The sequence below is a fragment of the Amphiura filiformis genome, chromosome 1 (assembly GCF_039555335.1).
Source record: "Amphiura filiformis chromosome 1, Afil_fr2py, whole genome shotgun sequence".
Classification (NCBI taxonomy): Eukaryota; Metazoa; Echinodermata; class Ophiuroidea; order Amphilepidida; family Amphiuridae; genus Amphiura; species Amphiura filiformis.
In genome coordinates, this window is record NC_092628.1 from 48269517 (window position 1) to 48286832 (window position 17316).

Genomic DNA, 17316 nt, shown 5'->3' on the forward strand with positions numbered 1-17316 from the left:
GAGCTTTTCCGACAGTGTAACCTCCAAAACGCATAAAAAATGTAAAGAGCCCAATACGTAACAAAAAATTAGACCCACTCGAATTTTTTTCTTTCTTCGATAAATATTAACTGGAGGTCAGCTCATGTCCATGTATGCGAAAAAATCCGGATAAAAGAGCTTTACCGACAGTGTAACCTCCAAAACACATAAAAATGTATAGAGCCCAATACGTAACAAAAAAATTAGACCCACTCGAATTGTTTTCTTTCTTCGATAAATATTAACCGGAGGTCAAGTCATGTCCATATATGCGTAAAAATCCGGATAAAAGAGGTTTTCCGACAGTGTAACCTCCAAAACGCATAAAAAATGCAAAGAGCCCAATACGTAACAAAAAATTAGACCCACTCGAATTTTTTTCTTTCTTCGATAAATATTAACTGGAGGTCAGGTCATGTCCATATATGCGAAAAAATCCGGATAAAGGAGCTTTACCGACAGTGCAACCCATAAAGAATGTATAGAGCCCAATACGTAACAAAAAATTAGACCCATTCGAATTTTTTTCTTTCTTCGATAAATATTAACTGGAGGTCAGCTCATGTCCATATATGCGAAAAAATCCGGATAAAAGAGCTTTACTGACAGTGTAACCTCCAAAACACATAAAAAATGTATAGAGCCCAATACGTAACAAAAATCTAGACCCACTCGAATTGTTTTCTTTCTTCGATAAATATTAACCGGAGGTCAAGGCAATTCCAACTACGGGAAAAAATCCGGATAAAAGAGCTTTTCCGACAGTGTAACCTCTAAAACGCACAAAAAATGTATAGAGCCCAATACGTAACAAAAAAAATCCAGCCGAAAAACACTGACAAATATTTTGTTCTAAAAATACTCAAAATGACTCTAGAAAGAGTCACAAATGACTCAAAATGAGTTACTGGGTCAATATAAAGTAATTCTATAACAAAAAACACGCACTAATAACCATAATTTGCTTTAAAAATAACCAAAGCCCAATACGTAACAAGAAAAATTCTATGTCTAAAGAAAAAACACTGTCAAATTTTTTTCTAGAAGACTCAAAATGACTCAAAATGAGTTACTGAGTCAATATAAAGTAATTCTATAACAAAAACATGCACCTAAAACCCATAATTTGCTTTAAAAATAACCAGAGCCCAATACGTAACAAAAAAATTCTAAGTCTAGAGAAAAAACACTGTCAAAAATTTTTTTCTAGAAAGACTCAAAATGACTCAAAAGGATTTACTGAGTCAATATAAAGTAATTCTATAACAAAAACATGCACCTAAAACCCATAATTTGCTTTCAAAATAACCAGAGCCCAATACGTAACAAAAAAAGTCAAAGTCTAGAGAAAAAACACTGTCAATTTTTTTTTTCTAGAAAGACTCAAAATGACTCAAAAGGATTTACTGAGTCAATATAAAGTAATTCTATAACAAAAACATGCATTTAATCATGATAATGTCCTTTTAAAATAACCAGAGGCCAATACGTAACAAATAAATTCCAAGTCTAGAGATAAAACACTGTCAAATATTTTGTTCTAGAAAGACTCAAAATGAGTTACTGTGTCAATATAAAGTACTTCTATAAAAAAACATGCACATAATATCCATTATTTGCTTGAAAAACAACCGGAGCCCAATACGTAACAAAAAAATGTATAGAGCCCAATACGTAACAAAAACCGCTACAGAGGGAGGGAGTATGGATAAAGTAATTTTAATCAAATTTTAGTTTTGTTACGTATTGGGCGGGATGAATTATTTTTTGCCACTTTTTGTTCTAGGTAGAAGAGGTTGAGCCCAATACGTATCAAATTGATACGTACTGGGATTTTGTTACGTATTGGGCTCTTACATACGTGCAAATCATGCTGGCATTATCCCTAATTACATGAATTAAGTAAATGCACGTTTATGTATTTTTATAAGTGCCATGACTTATATTAAGAAAGGAGTTCGTCAAATAAAGAAGATGTGCCAATTAATCAATTAGTCCATGCAAACTGGCTCACCCTTTTAGAATTATTTTTTAAATTGATCAGAGACGTTTGGTCTCCACCTTTAATATACATACTACATGATGTCACATTTAAAAGACTGATTTGCCAATTTATCAACATCCGCCATATTCGCATTATGTAATCAATCAATCAATCAATCAATCAATCAATCAATCAATCAATCGATCAATCAATCAATCAATCAACCAACCAATCAATAAATCTTTTATTTTCATTCAAAAATACAACAATATTATACAATGACAGAAGGCTAAAAGGCCTGAATCAAACACAAGTTTCATAATTTATCTAATAAAAAACATTCATAATTTAACTAATAAAAAATTATTATCATGAGCCATTCGCACAGGCCTAAACGTCCAATGGCGTCGTTATACGAAGATTCCACCATCGCAGAGAGGGTTTAGTACTATATCAGTTCATTGACCAAAACATCAATGGTTAAGGTTATTAATTACTAGGCGGTCACCCGTATTTGGCGGTTTTCGGCTGTCGCGATTACCTGACTTATGGTGACCGTACGCACCAAGTTTCATGCCCATACAACAGTTTTTTCTAATTTGACCTCAGATTACCCCTGGTGACCCCGAAATGACCTTCAAAAAATTTGGTTCTAAATGGTGACTGTACCCACCAAGTTTCATGCCCATACGACAGTTTTTACTAATTTGACCTCAGATGACCCCTGGTGACCCCGAAATGACCTTCCAAAAATTTGGCTCTAAATGTTGAATGTACCCACCAAGTTTCATGGCCATATGACAGTTTTTACAAATTTGACCTCAGATGACCCCTGGATTGACCTCTATTGACCTTGACCCACTAACCAATACAAACTCGTTCTGTCTCGTGTCAAGATGCATCCACCCACCAGGTTTCATGCCCAGATGGCAGTTTTTACTAATTTGACCTCAGATGACCCCTGGATGACCTCAGGTGACCTTGACCCACTAATCAATACAAACTTGTTGTGTCTCGGGTCAAGATGTACCCACCCACCAAATTTCATGCCCATATGACAATTTTTACTAATTTGACCTCAGATAACCCCCTGGATGACCTTAGGTGACCTTGACCCACTAACCAATACAAACTTGTTCTGTCCCGGGTCAAGACGCACCCACCCGTCAAGTTTGATGAATGTGCGACCCCAGTCTCTGAGAAAAACAGTTTTACTAATTTGACCCTGGATGACCTCAGGTGACCTTGACCCACTAACCAATACAAACTTGATCTGTATGGGGTCAAGATGCACCTACCCACCAAGTTTGAGGAACGTGCGACCCCTAGTCTCCGAGAAAATAGGCGGACAGACACACAGACAGATAGACAGATAGACAGACAGACGATGCGTATTATTATATAGATTTTAAACTGTTGTGATTTGGTAGTTCACAGCATCTTACGAATGGTAGTGAGCTTTGGCAAATATTGCATTGCTCAATTCATAGCGAGCGTGTAGAAGAATTAAAATATCACAGATATACTTTTATAGGTGCTGCGGTTCTTGAGTTACGTTGTGAAGAGGGCTGAAACAACAACACTTTTGTAAAACGTACATAACTAATTAACAACAATAAATTAAGCAAGTTTGCAGAGTATACGATTTGTAGAATGAACTTTTGCAAAACATCAAGGTGTTAATTTTCAATAATATATTGATCTAGATAATGAAAATCGATTTTTAGGTTGCTTCGACCAACAATACCTCGTCTACCCTTAAATAGAATAATCCATCTAACTCCGAAAAGATCGATGAGAAATCGCTTACAAGATGAGTAGGTCTACAGTAAATTTGCAAATGATCCAGCAGCTAAACAACACGGCTTCTGTACAGATTCCATGAACACCATTTCAAAGAGTTTTTGCTTTTACTATTTCTTTTAAGAAATTAAAATTGTAAAAATAGGGCTTCTCCAACCTCCTCCTAATCATGCTAATGGTCGACTTTAAGGCGGAGGACATCACTACAATGAGTGCAAAGGGTGGACCTACGATTAGCTAAAGTCATTTGTGTGTAAACACAAGCGATGTAGTATGCTGGGTAGTACATGTACGTTGAATTGCAAAACAGTCACTGTGTACTTCATAGTAATTTCACCAACACCCTCAAACACGACGCTAGACTTAAATACGGAGAGCACGTCACTAAATATCGTCGTCCATTTGACATTTTACTGATTATGAGTTTATCCCAGTAAAGTAACCAAAAGTGCTGGTTAATAACATGCCGAGTTTCTTGCCATATGTTGACTTATTTTCGTCTCGTTTATCAGCATGCACTAGAGGTTCGAGTTTTGTATCAGATTGGCGGATGAAAATGGAACGCATTATGTAGAGTTACACATCTTTGTAAATTGGGTTTATGTTTTACAGCAGTGTGACATACAGCATGTGACATACAGCATGTAGAAAAATATGAAAATACACAGTTACAGTGACTGCTTGAGTGATAATACATGTAGAATATTCAGATATCACCCACTAAGTGATTGCAATTACCTTTTGATAGATTAGTTAGTATTAAACACGTCTCCTTGGTTTTCAGGCAGATTAATCAAAGTAACGGCACCTTTGCTATAAAAAATAGCAGAAATATATCTAGTTCCCGGGTCTAGTTATCAGCTAGGCCATAAATAACATATGAATATTGTGATGTGCCCTGAGTAATTTAATTTAATTATTTAACTTTGTTTACAAGCTGAAAGTATTTCATGAGATGGGAAACCCCCTAGTACCTGCAAGATAATGGTGTGGAAAGTAATTTTGGAATTCCCCCCTAAATTATTGTAAACAAAGTCAGATCTATGTTTGGAACTTGGAAATCCCCAGTTCAGTGTATTGCACCATAGAGAAAAACTCCCAGGAAGTGATGTAATGAGAAAGGTTAATGTGTATAATTAATCTTGGGAAATCCCAAGTTTGCATCATCTGTGGAGATGTGAATGAAGTGATGGTTTATTAATAGATCATGGGTTTTGAATGAGTACTGGTATAAAAAGCTGGAGGCTTGAGTTTGGACTTTACAGAATGTCACGGGAGATTGTAAACAAAGTTAAATAATTAAATTACATTAAATTACTCAGGGCACATGATAATATTAAGACATTTGACTTGTACCTACCATAGAATTGGGCATCAATGCACTTTCTGTTACCTTAATTGACAGCCGTATTTTTCAGATTTAGTCACACTAGGCAGGCAATTACAGTGGCATGCCTGGACTAATGGGGGGGGGGGGCAAAGAAACAATAAGCGTAGTCAGTGAAAACCCCCTCAAACATCTCTTTTCATGTCTAACACACAAACACCTTTCCAATTTATGATTCTACTTAATAAAATACTTCCGCGTATTGTTATGCCCTTATATACGAAAAAACGAAGCAATACTGCCCCAGATTTTTAGACACCTTGCGGTGTCAGATATTGCCAAACCACGCCAATACATATCCCAACAAACAAACAAACAAACAAACAAACAGAATCCCAACAAACCAAAAAACAAACACGATGTTTATGAACCTCTCTATGTATTGATTTGTGATTTGAGAAAATATACTAATCTAGTCCATTCATCATGATGCGTTTGTTTGTTTGTTTGTTTTCTTTCTTTTATATTAACTCTATATTAAATTCAGGAAGGTTAGCTTACCAGCCGTCGGGGTCCCATATATCAAATTACTCTGCCATTAAGCTAACCATAGATTCATATACGATGTATTTAAATCTAGATCAACTTATTTTCTTGTATATCTGCAATTCATATAATGCATCACCATGGATTAAATAGTGAATAAAGGAATAGTCAAGATATATATAGATCTGATGAGGATCGTGTGAGCGTAATTTATATCATCGTATGCTTGCATCACGCGTATCACAATCTTTTTCCAACCGGATCAATCTGGATTCAAAACATCCTATATGGTCTCAGCGTATGACCGTGTCTTTCAAATCTATTATCCTAAAAGAGAACCAGATCTTCCAAAACCAACACGTCATTTATTCTACTCTCATCAATCAGAAAGTCAAATATAAATCCCTATAGGTTTCATAATTGAATTCAATCATCATTAAGAGAAGGGCCGAAACTGATGGACGGAAATAAAAAGTGTATACAAAATTGATTTTGTTTTGTAGATTTTGATCCAAATAATTAAAAATCAGGTCTTTTGATGTTGTGCGTTGAATACGAGTTTTCTTCAGTGCTTTTTTGAAAACAGATTGTACATACAATCAAAATAATGTACGTCTTTGTTAGCATGTTAGTTTAAAGCTAAATCATGTAAATACAATATCGATGGTTTATTGGTAAATAAACGCGTATCAGTCTTGTTGGGAGTGAAATTGTACAAAATAATGAACGCGTACTGAAATATTGATGACATATTGTGTCTAATGCACGAGCCCCGGCCTGAAGGGGGGAGTGCATATTTAGACGCATCAACATCTTTAGCACAAGTGCATTATTTTGTACAATTTCTCGAGGAACAAGTGCTCTGTATTCTGGCTATGTTTCATTTGGCAAAACAAGATAATATTTTTCTGGAATGGAGGTAGACATGAAACTTTTAAACAAACAATCACTTCTAAAACGGATGCTTACAACACTTTTAGTCAATTTTCCAGTATTATGGTCTGCAATATCATCGGATATCACAGACTCCTATTTCACTTATTACAAGTCTGCTAAGTTGGGAGCACTGCGCCTTGTGGTGACAGTGCTCTTTTGTGCTTTCAGTGCTCCTCGTCAACTCAGCAGATCTCGTTTTTGTTGTTCTGTTCCTGCTTTGTTGCTGATTGTCAGATGAATAAAATAAAATAATAATAATAATAATAAAAGTGAGCTTACCAGCCGTCGGGCTTGCATCTATCAAATTACTTTACCATTAAGGGGGTACTACACCCATTGCATTTTTTTTTTGCATTTTTTTTGCATTTTGTGAAGAAATGAGAAAAAAAAATTGGACAAAGTGGTATGCAAAATGAAGGGGCAAATCTTCTCGTTCAATTGGTGGCATCAGTATCAATGACGCGTACATACTTCTAATGGTATAAGCCAAAAAACTGATGTTTTAAATTCACTTCATTTTGGAAAGCTTACTATCAACGGATTTCGTTAAAATTTTGGATATGTGTTGCTAACACATTAGGGAAATAATGTTGATATGTAAAATGGGAATAAGTGGTCCCTGATTTCTTTTATGACTTCATGAACTTGGTGCTCCACAACTATCAAAAAACGAACCGGTTAAAATGCTTCTATTTTCAATGTTGAGCTATATTTTGTATTTTGAACTTGCGACACTATTTCACTGAAACTTAATTAAGCCATAGGAAACAGGTTACCACAACCACACTACAGCAATGTTGAAAAAGATTGTATTTTTGTCACCTATACCACCATATTAGGTAGTTTTCCGTAAGCTTCATTTTTGTGATTTTGGTAACTATTTTATATTTATTTGCCCAATCCATCTCAACTAGGCAATCTAAATTGTACTCACCATTTACATCCCAAGGTATTTTAGTATATCCACCTCACACATTTCCATTATATATCCAGTAACAGACAAAATATCAAAATTGATGCCTCATTATAACATGTATGATATCACAGACTATCACATGTATTCAAAATTGATGCCTGAATTTGACCTGAACCAATTGACCTATAACCTGACCTTTGATGACCTTATAGCCTTTTTTAATCTCTTTTCCTAACAACACATTATAGAAGATACATACATGGGGTAGTAAAAATTGTCTATGTGGAAGAGATTAGGCGTATTTAATTTATTCAGTGTTATAATCAGTGAGTACATTTCTATAGATAGTATAACAAAGGATTTAATGTATTCTATTCATGTATTCTACTTGGACATGTTCAATAGAATAAATTATGGTTTGTTATGAAACACACATCTCAGTTACTAGGATACAGTAAACAAAAATATATAGGGCTAAAATGACTTACTAAAATCGTTTAAAAACACTTTGTATGTAGATTTATTTTATAAGATCATGACATGAGGTGATGAACATATTTATGTACTTTATAAATTTGCAAGAAAAAAAAAGAAGAGGGGTACTGATGAAAATCAGGGTATTATTCCCCCTTAAGCTAACCAAATACAAGTTCATATACACAGTATTTAAATCTAGATTAGCATACCGTATTGTCTCGTAGTCTGCAACTTGTAAAATACAGCGCATGGATTAAGTAAGTAATGAAGGAATAATCGCAAGATACGGATCTGATGTGGCTCAACTTGAGGGTCGTGTGGGCTACTAACATCGTATACTCGCATTTTTTTCTGGACCGGATCAATCAGGATTCAAAACATCATATTTATGGCCTCAACGTATGAACGTGTCAAATCTATTATCCTAAATGAGAACTAGTTCTTCCAAAACAAACACTTCATGTATTGTGCTCTCATCAATCATACAGTTAAATATAAATCCCTATAGGTTTTACCATTAAATTTAATCAACATTAGTATTTCCAACAGGAAATGGACCGAGCCGGAAGGACGGAGTTTAAGTTTATAAATAATTACAAAGTAGGTATTTGTGATGTTGTGTCTTAAGTGATCTTTTGAACAAAAAAGAAAACAATTCTTATCCGCTCTCCCCGTGGCTCATCTGGTAAATAAGTCCCATAATAAAAAAAAGACCTCGTTACAGTCGGTTCTGATCAGGGTAATAAGCCAGATTGTTGGCTGCACTTGACTGTCCTGTAAAAATTGCCCCGACTAGCTATCTACGGCTACCCCCTTCGTTCACCAGGTCACGTGTGCTTGGCCGAAGTTTGGTCAGCATTATCTCCTAGATTTCAGCTGTTGATGCCTAGATATGCTCGACACACACACACACACCCCCCCACTCACACACACACACCCCCACACACACAAAACAACAACAACAAAAAACAACAAAAACAAAAAAAACAACAACAACATCAACAGCAACAACAAAAAAAACCCCCCAAAACCAAACCAAAAAAAAAAAAAAAAAAGTCAAACAAGAAACTGACTTGTAATACTTATAATCAACTTGAAAGATTTGATTATACGTGTTTGTAAGCATGTTAATTGAATTTAAAGCTGAATGATATAAATACAATATTCGACGTGTACGTAATTAAAAGTTTTACTCATACAGATATGTATTATAAGGCAAGTATTCCACTATCCGCATTTCCTCTGTACAAATAATGTAAATAAAGTAAATACACGTTTGGGTCATGAGTAAATATGAAAGGACTCTGACAAAATGGAGAAGATTATACCAATCAATCAACAGCTGTCGTATTCACATGATGTTTTGTTGGATTTATGGTAAAGGGAATATTGTCTGGATGGTGCTTTGTAAGTAATATAGGTCATTCCAGCGGCTGCTATATGTAGAATTATTTGTAAATTTTGACAGGATGGTTAAAGAGCTAAGGTGCCAAACCCTTTTTGAATTTGGGAAAAAGTCTCGCGGAAGTTATTCAAGAATTGAAAACCAATTAGGACCTGTTGCTTCACCCTATTGAAACAGATTTTCATACACACCATAATATTATATACCTAGACCAACAAGAAAAAGTTTTAGCTCTATAAGCTGGAATAGTTGGTTCTTTTCTAAGTATAAGACACTTCACAAATTATTTGTTTCGTATGACTCAATCTGAATTCATATTTTTGATTTTTTTCTAATCACTAATCATCTGAAATAATCCTACTAAATGAAACTTTTTAGTATTGTGGCAGACGTACTCTCATTTAAATGTGAAAAGCTTCAGTGTGGCATTCATCATCCCACATTTCTTTAATATCGTCCGTCAATGTTTATTACATAATGCTGCACTTTAGAACATTTAAGGACAGGCAAATTTGTTTCAACTACTTGTATAAAAATACGAAAATACGAAAAATAACTCTCCCATGCTGCTGCTCCTTGTCTTCCTGTCCTGTATTACAGTCGACCCTGGGGTCAAATGGTTCCAGTCTAGTGTCCTGCTTGAGCACAGCAAACACCTCTACACACAGAGTGCAAAACAATTAATGTATCAGTTATGTTTACCCTCTACGTCTCACTGTTTTGGGTGAGTGACAGGGTCACCACTCTAGGATTAGCAGACTCTATCCAGAGGAAGACCCATTGAATCATAATAGTGAGCGAAGAGGAAGCAAGTACAGAGCTGAACATCACATCTCCATCAAGTGGCTGCAGCAACCGTCCTCTACAAAATGCACACCAGCTTGTGCCCACCAGATTTGAAGGCACTGCTACCAAAGTCATTTGTAGTCAGAAGAGCTGTTGTGACATCGCGAGACTTCAGAGACTACAAACTTGGGCGGCAAAACTAATTTTTTTTGTGCAAAGAAGCGTGATCATGCAACACCGTTCATCAAAGAGCTCCACTGGCTTACTATCAAGAACAGAGTAACATTCAAAATCCTTGTCATTGTTTTCAAGTGCCTAAATGGCTTTGCTCCATCATCACTAGTTGGCCTGAGTAGCGCCAGAGTGGTAAGATTAAGTATTATGCGAAGTTATATCTAGGGATAAGACAGACACCTTAGACACATCTGAGATTAGTTAATATACCTTATCCAGGCTGGGTTGTTTGATGGCGTGTAAACCGAGTCTTTTTAAAGAAAAGTTGAACAATGATGGCGCTAGGGGTAGACACTTGTAAAATAGTATTATAACATCAGCCAACAGACTAACAAATGACAGGGGAGTTTTCAAAAATCTTTTTTTCATGAAATGTAAGATATAACTCATATTATTTGGCTAATTTAAATTTAAAATAATGTAAATAGCGCCCTCAATTTGCACATGTAAAGTTTATAGATTAATATGACCACAAAAAGGCAGAAAAAGATGACTATTGTGATATAGAAACAAAAATCTATGTTGAGAATTGCTACAAAATATATCTGTATACAGTTTATTAGTGTGATAGCTGTTGGTATTTTTTAGGTCTAGAATTGAACATAATAATAATGTTTTGTTAGAAAAATTAATAAATGATCACATCAAACAACCGTGAGGGGGTGGGTTGTGTGATGTGCGGCCACATTTGCAAAAGTATAAAGAAAGTTCCCCAGCCCCCCCCAAAATAAACACAAACAAACAACAGGTTTTTTAATGCTCTTTTTGGTCAAAAAACGTCCACATTTTGAGAAGAAGGTCCACTTTTAACAAAAAAACACCCCGGAAGAAGCCCCCTGTTGCAAAATCCGCACCCCAAAATATATTCCGTGTACGGGTCTGGTCTTATCTAATTCAGATCGGGCACCTTATCTGGAGTTTAGGTTGCCATATCCTGGGTTTACATCTCTCACCTGGGAAAAAGGCGGAAATGAAACACTTATGCTTCCATAGACGTTACTCGGTCAAGATACTCTCAATCATGTACGTGTACCACGTCAAGTCCAATATATGTGCAATAAGGATGAGAATGAGAAATACTTGATTAGCTTTTTATTCCCGTTTCATTTGCCATATTCAATATCCTGAGCCAATATGCTAGAGGGACTGTTAGTTGTCGATTATCGGGTTTTCAAAGTCACTTTTAATTCCATGCAATTAGTATTTTGGAGACAATTGTAGGGTATAGTTGAAATTGAGGGGGGATATTTGATATTGGTTTTGTCAGTCGGTTGTGGTGCGTAACACTTACAGTCATTTTCGACATTATTTGCAAAAGGTCATGACATTGAAAAACATTTTTGAAAATTTACTGTAAAATATTTTTAACATAACGTTATTTAAGTGTTGAAGAAATATTGGGCAATAAATGTTTGCCAAAATATTTTAGAATAACATTTTGACAACATTTTAAAAGTAGTGTGTGTTTTCATACAAAACGTTTTCAAAACGTTCCAGACATTTAATATTATTAAAACGTTTTTACTGAGACCAAACCCCCAAAATAACCTGTTTAAAACGTTTTAAAAACAATTTGTGTTTCCTGGGTATTGTGCTATTCCATTTAAATTCCACACTGCCTTAAGATTGTGGAAATATCTTCAAAAGGGGGAGTATAAACTTCAAATGGAATGAACACATTAGGCAGCTCTATTAGAATTCCATACACCCTCTGAGAAAGATTCAACCTGAATCTTCCACTGAGGGAGAGTGAGTTTTAAATGGAGCTGCTTATGTGTTAATTCCATTTAAAATTCATACTGCCCCGGGTACTCCCCCCTCGCGAAAATCCCGGCATTTTTCGCTAGAGGCCAAAATCCAAAATGGCCGCCGCCACCATTTTGAAAATTTAAGTTTTGAACCAGAGCACCTATAATCATGCACAAAGACACTTTTTCGGATATGTCGAATACAAGGATTCCGATTCTGACATTAGTTTGACATTACGGCATCATTTTCACCCAGAAATCCAAGATGATGGCCGGCACCATCTTGAAAAATTTAGTTTTGAACAAGAGGACCTAAAATCGTGTACAAAGACACTTTTTTGGATAAGTCGACCACAAGGATTTCAAATTTGACATTACTTTGACATTACGAACTCATATTTACCCAGAAATCCAAGATAGTGGTCGCCGGCGCCATCTTGAAAAAAATAAGTTTTGAACCAGATTACCTAAAATCGTGTATAAAGACACTTTTTCCGGTAAGTCGACCTCAAGAAATCCGAATCTGACATTAATTTGACGTTACAACATAATTTTTGCCCAGAAATCCAAGATGGCCCCCATTTGGTAGAGCGTAAATGTGATTTTTGAATGAGAGCAGAAGCACAAGTGTGTCATTTCCGCCTTATCTGGGGTTCATGTCTCTTATATGGGGTTTAAACTGCCTTATCTTGGGTTTACATCCCTTATCTAGGGATAAGACGCCTTATCTGTGGTTTAGACGGCCTTATCCTGGGTTTACGTTCCTTACCTGTGGCTAAGATGCCTTAACCTTAGCATATCGCAGTCTAAACCCAGATAAGGCATCTTAACCCCAGATAATGCGCCGTAACCCCAGATAATGGACGTAGACCGCCGATAAAGCAGTCTAAACCCCAAATAAGGCGCTTTAACCCTAAATGAGGTACATAAACCTAAGATAAGGCATCTAAACCCCACATAAGGTGCCTTAACTCTATAGATAAGGGTCGTTAACCCCAGATAAGGGTCGTAAACCTCAGATAAGACATCTAAACCCAAGATAAGGCGCCTTAACCCCAGATAAGAGACGTAAACTCAGATATGGCAGTCTAAACCCCCGATAAGGCGCCGTAACCCCAGATAAGGGACGTACACCTCAGATAAACCAGTCCCAACCCCAAATAAGGCGCCTTAACCCTAAATAAGGAACATAAACCTAAGATAAGAGAAGTAAACCCTTGACGGCGCCTTATCTGGGGTTTAGACTGCCATATCTGTGTTTACGTCTCTTATCTGGGGTTAAGGCGCCTTATCTTAGGTTTAGATGCCTTATCTGAGGTTTTCGACCCTTATCTGGTGTTAACAACCCTTATCTATAGAGTTAAGGCACCTTATCTGGGGTTACGGCGCATTATCTGGGGTTTATATGCATTATCTGGGTTTAGACTGCGATATGCTAAGGTTAAGGCATCTTAGCCACAGGTAAGGAACGTAAACCCAGGATAAGGCCGTCTAACTACTGTGGAAGATATTTCTAAAATCTTCCACAGGAGTAGTGTGGATTTTAAATGGAATAGAATATTATACCCTCGTGTTCACTAGGAGGTTAAACATCCAGTAATATTTTGAACTTGAAGGAGGAATCGCATAAATAAATCTGCGTCCATAAATTATTTCCATTGTCAAATATTTTACCAATATTGATCAAATGTATTTTTAATTTTACATTATTAATAATATTGACATTGCATAACCCAGAGTATTTGTCTTAATGTTTATGCAAGACGACGTGCTTTAATTAAGCAACGAACAATCAAACTTTTTTTTTTATAAAAGATATAAAGCACGTGCTAACATGCAATGTTGTCCATTCATTTGCCCATACAAATTTCTCTCCACTCAATAATTGAATATTTTCATTGCTGGGGCAATTACAAATTTTGAAAGGACATTCCCGCCAATTATAATGAAAGTAGCCAAGGCTGTTCGTTCATGTTATCAAAAGAACATTCAACTAATGTGATTTTCTTACTTCCTATATTCTTCAAGCTCTTCCTTCCGTCACGAGTTATGGTTAGTCCTAACCCTGGAATTATGGTAACTTTTTGGCCTCATAACTACTATATAAATTGTTGGTCTAAAGTATATGAAAGTATACATATTTAGGATAAAAAAATGTGACTCATAAAAATGCTCAGTTTTAGAGAACATGAAACTGTTCTTTACTCAAAATTTTTCGGGCCACATAATAAAAAAGTATTCAGTAAAAAAATAATTAAATATCAAGGACCCATTTTTTATTTTTTTGAATTTTGATCAACTTGTAAAAAAATGTATATCTTCAATACGAAAGCTCAAACTTTTCAAATGATGGACGGCTTTTCCTCTCAGCTACATACACTTAAGTACATACTAAGCTTATAAAGCAAATATCGGTAATTAAAGCTTATATAGCAAAAACCTGTAGTTAAAGGTGACTAAGCTTATAAAGCAAACCCCGGTAATTAAGGGGTCTAAGCTCATAAAGCAAAAGCCGATAATTAAGGGTCTAAGCCTTTAAGCAAACCCCGTTAATTAATGGGTCTAAGCTTATAAAGCAAAGGCCGGTAATAAAGGGGACTAAGCTTATAAAGTAAAACGTTGTCAAGTTACTGTAGAGAAATTTTCCTACCCGATAATACAAAACATTTGAATGTAATATAAAAATTAGGTGATTTTATGTACCTTGTTACAAAAATGAATTGTGAATTATATGGAAATTGACAAAATGACAAATTGAAGACTCTTAATATTGACTTCGTTTGTAATGCATGTCATTCGATTTGCAATTAAATTGGGGACTAACAGCATTAGCAAAGACTTTTCTTACATCTGCATATCAAGGTTAAATGATTAATGACACGATGCTACGTCGCAAAATTCATGTCAATTTAATCAATTTAATAACCTTTAACTGGATTGCCCCTGCTCTTATGCCCTGCGGGGCTCTAATATATAGCAACTCCAGTAGTTGCAGGTCTTTACTGTAGAAGCCAGCGGCCTCAGCCCTGCCGGGCTTGCAGCCTTAATGCTATGGTGAAGAGAGTCTGATATATACCGCCATATAGTGCACTGTCAGTCAAATCGGCATTTTATATATCGATATTAAAGCGGTCGTTTAAAAATATAATTTAGGAATCGTAAAAGAATTGTGCCTAATTTATTGAATCAATTAGTTAGCTTATCATGCATTTTATGAATACGTACGTACCGGGCGGGAGTACTGACGTCTCAATCTGTCGGTGATATCGGTGTATCGATAAGCGCTCGTTTAAAAATCTGTATCAATTGTGAGGAGCAACAGTGTCTAAATTGGATTTTCAAATCCTGATTTCAATAATTTCCCGCGAAACTTTTTCCAAAATTCAAAGAGGATTTGGCAGCTCATTTAGGTAACAAAATTTAAAATTAGCTTTTTCATCATAAATTATGCTCCATCGTTGATATGGCAGCCTCTTGCATGACATTTAAAACATACAAAGCAAACAAACCATGCAGACAATATTCCATTTACCAGTATATTTTCACACAGGTTCTTTAGATCCAAAAGAACATCATGTGAATATCACAGGTGTTGATTGATTGGTACAATCTTCTCCATTTTGTCAGAGTCCTTTCCTATTTAATCATGACCCAAACGTTTATTTACTTTATTTACATTATTTGTACAGAGGAAATGTGGATAGTGGTAAGGTTACCTTATAATATATCCCTGTGTGAGTAAAACTTTTAATTGCGTGCACGTCTAAACTCTTATGTACGAGTACTGTCGATAGTGTATTTACATAATTCAGCTTTAAACTCAATTAACATGCTAACAAACACGTATTTAATACATCAAATTTTTCAAGTTGATTGTACGTAACATGTCAGTTTTCAAAAGATCAGTCAAGAATATTCGTGTTAACGAACAACATCAATTATTCGGATCAAAGTGCACAAAAACAAAATCAATTTTGTATGAATTCCGTCCTTCCATCTCCCGTGGGAAATACTAATGATGATTAAAATCAATGGAGAAACCTATAGGGATTTATATTTGACTGTTTGAGTGATGAGAGCACGATAAATGACCTGTTAGTTTTGGAAGATCTGGTTCTCTGTAGTAGATAAAGGGTGAGAAACAGACCATTACGCATGTTAGTCGCTCGGAAGGCTCGACCCCTTCGGGGTCTCGCCTTCCGAGGGACTAACATGCTCACCATACCTCAACAAGACACCGATTATCTATGGTGATGGTCTGTTTTGAACCGTTTATCTTACATATACGGCGAGCAAAAATAAACGAATTTGTTGTAAAAGTGTATTCATTTTCCAAAAAACAAAATGGAAAAAACGGATGTATTATTTTGTTAAAGTTGTGGGTTTTTTCCCAAAATAAAAACACCTCGAGATAGTGTAATATTCTTCCCATGTGTCCTGCGTGAGAGTCTATTTAATGACAAATGCAAGTGATTTAATCAAATCAATACAGAATTGATCTCAATTGACAATTGTATTTGAAGTGGTTTGGTAGGTTATTCACTTGCTTTAATCCGCTGGAGTTTATTCACCCCGTGACCATTGTTATTCAAATAATGAATAATGCAAATTATATAGAGTTGTCAACGTGGACTACAATCTGTTTCAACACCATGAAATTTATATCTTAGAAAAATGTGAGTATAAGCAGATATTTGAAAGACCTAGTAACGTTGTGTCCAATGGTGCTCCCCATTATGGGTAGGTCACAGTAAGGCTTTGCACCCCAGCCTCTTGACTTGTAATGAGTACCGCAGGTTAGTTTGCGAATGCACCCCTGGTCGGGTAGTATCCCGGGGGTTCTTGCCTAGCAACTAATTTGCATGGAACGTTGAGCGTTTTTGGGTCGGGCAAGGATAAAGGCAGATTCCTTCTAAAACCAATGGCAAGTTTATATACATGTACTGAGTTTACATTCAACGAAACGGTTACTTTTTATTTATGAATATTTACTTCGTTATGCAAATTAAACTTTAATTTGCATAAATCTAACTGAGCACCAGTGGTGTTATATGAATTACTATTATACGGACTGCATGAGCCCTCTATAATTTTTTCTTGCCATGTAACATTTGCATTTAAATCGAGCTGTAA